At 43.2% G+C, this 2,298-nt stretch overlaps 1 protein-coding gene across 1 annotated transcript in view; it reads left to right on the top strand.

Moving 5' to 3' along the window:
• The window catches only part of LOC103398820 (angiopoietin-related protein 1-like), a 14,442-nt gene that overhangs the window by 5,543 nt on the left and 6,601 nt on the right, over positions 1 to 2,298 (top strand). The gene's annotated exons all lie outside the window — the stretch shown is intronic.

Here is a 2,298-nt window from a genome sequence, read left to right as displayed (position 1 = left end):
ACACTTTTAGCCTATAAGGAAAAAATGTTTTTTAAGCTTCATAACAGTGGGAAAAAACTGTGGAAAAGGTCATTTAGGTTTAAAAAAAAAACACAAGCCGGTCAGCAGAGTCTGCAGTGAATCTCAAGAGAGACATTAGAGTTAGAGTTTTACTTACTCTGACTGACTTCAAGTATGATACATGTGTGCCGGGGACACAAGATATGTCTGTGGGCTCTTCAAAGGTATCTCAATTGTCTAGGCTTCTAGAAATCACCGATGCTCCGTCAGGGGCTTCGCAACAGGGCAGGCGACCCGGGGGCAGTTACCTGGGGCCCCCGAGCTGTATGGTGTCCCGAGAGACGGCCGGCATTGGTTCCATATATCAGTGACGGAATGATTGAACTGCTTTAGACACTTCAATGAGACACCCTTCTTGCCTGGAGCCTCCAAGGTGTCTACTAGAACAGTGTTTCCCAAAGACTGGGTCGCGACCCTCAGGTGGGTCGCAAGAGGGTTTTTTTTTTTTTGGGTCATGTTTCCCAGGAGTTCACGGTCATCGCAACAGCTGTCGGCACCACCAGGGCTTGTGTCTCTGATTTTTTGTAATCTTTTTTTTTGTAATAATTTTATTGATTGTTTGGTTCCGATATGACTCTGAGACACATTTCATCAAGTGCGTCGAGTATTTTTGGACGTACAACAAGTCTATTGCTTAAGTCTACACCATGTAATCTAATATAAGTGCACTGGAAAGCGTTATGTTTTTAACAAAGTTGTCCAAAACGCTTGATATTTAAAGAGAATTCCCACCATTATTCGTAGTAGTATTAGCATTAGTACCTTGATAAAATGCAGTTCGTGGGTATCGCACTTACGTCATGTATAAGGAGCAACAATGATTCCAATATATATATATTTGTTTCATCACTTAAATCATGAGTACAACCTCTTGAGGAAATGGATCTTATCGTTTCTAAATTGGAAGAAAATTAATTGCGGGTCGATTGGCAAAGTGCTACGACTTTACTGGAAAAGAGCGAAAGCCACATTAAAGTCGTAGCTTTGGAAAGAAAGTGCAGGGGTGTAGACGCGGTGTGGAAAAAGACATTTTTACTGCCTGGATATAAATTATAATCGTTCAATCCAACAGGCTACTTGGACAGTCGGTGTGTTTTCGCTTACAATCGGGGAACAGCGATCGTGTTAATCTGACAAAAAGTACGTCCATTTTCGAAAGGCTAACCGTTCTTAACTTCTCAAAGTTAAACTCTGTTTATATTCCATATATCCCCATCACTACGTCCATTCTGAAAATAAGACTCGTTTGACTGATAGGATGGTGAAAAATCAGGAGCCAAGTTAAACCGGCGTGGACCAATTCTGTTAGAGGCTACGTTTAAAATGGCTGAGGTGGTTATGGAAAAAAAAAAAAAAAGAGTGGAGCAAACGCATTTTCAATATGTCAAAAGAGAAATGTCTGCTGCTGCCGCTGCTGCTTAGTTGATGAAGACCAGCAGGGTGTGCATGACAGAGGAGAAAAATCTGGCAGTGAAAGCTGCAGATGAGATCAACAGCCTCGGCCAAGGAGCCTCTGTGTAAACACTGTCTCCGCTGTCAGTTCAGAGCCGGTGAGATTCATACTGTGAAGTTCGGAGACCCTCTGCCAATTTGCTGACTCGGTGCCGTTGGAGGGAGGGATCTGTGATTACAAAAAGACATGACTAATAATAACCAACAGACGTTTGCCCAAGGGTGTCTGAATGAGCGCTGACATATCGCCCTGTTTCTCCTCAAGGGGGCCCTTTTGCTGGCCCTCAGACCAAACAATCTGCAGCCTGTTCCATGTGTAGTTTGTTATGGTTCAGCCGAGTGTGTATAACTTTTTTACTGCAGTCTTTAAACATCTTTGTGTGCAGTTAATAAAGCTCGGTGTTTGCTCTGGACCTTTAGCTTGAGCGGAGTGTGAGGGGAAAAAAACAGCGATGAAAAAAGGTTATTATTCTGCTGCTGCTGCTGCAGCAGTAGTAGTTTGAGTTTAGGTAATGACCTGGGATCTGTTCCATTAACTGCGGTCACAACTCTCTCGAACATCGGAGTGGACCACAAAAATGATACAGAGCCCCTGCTCTTTCTCTTTCGGTTGGTTTCTCCTGCTGTCATTCCTGTAAGTCAGGCGTGCGCAAACTTTTGGGCTCGGGAACCACAATTGTCCTAAAATTGAGCAGCGGGAGCTAAGATAAATGACTTGAAAGTAATGCCTAAAGGCTAAAATGCTAAAATGCTTCATTCATCATTTTCTACGCCATCTATTGGGGA

The sequence above is a fragment of the Cynoglossus semilaevis genome, unplaced genomic scaffold (assembly GCF_000523025.1).
Source record: "Cynoglossus semilaevis isolate Cse_v1.0 unplaced genomic scaffold, Cse_v1.0 scaffold436, whole genome shotgun sequence".
Lineage (NCBI taxonomy): Eukaryota > Metazoa > Chordata > Actinopteri > Pleuronectiformes > Cynoglossidae > Cynoglossus > Cynoglossus semilaevis.
The sequence above is the reverse complement of the archived record's forward strand: the minus strand, read 5'-3'. Positions and strand labels throughout refer to the sequence as shown.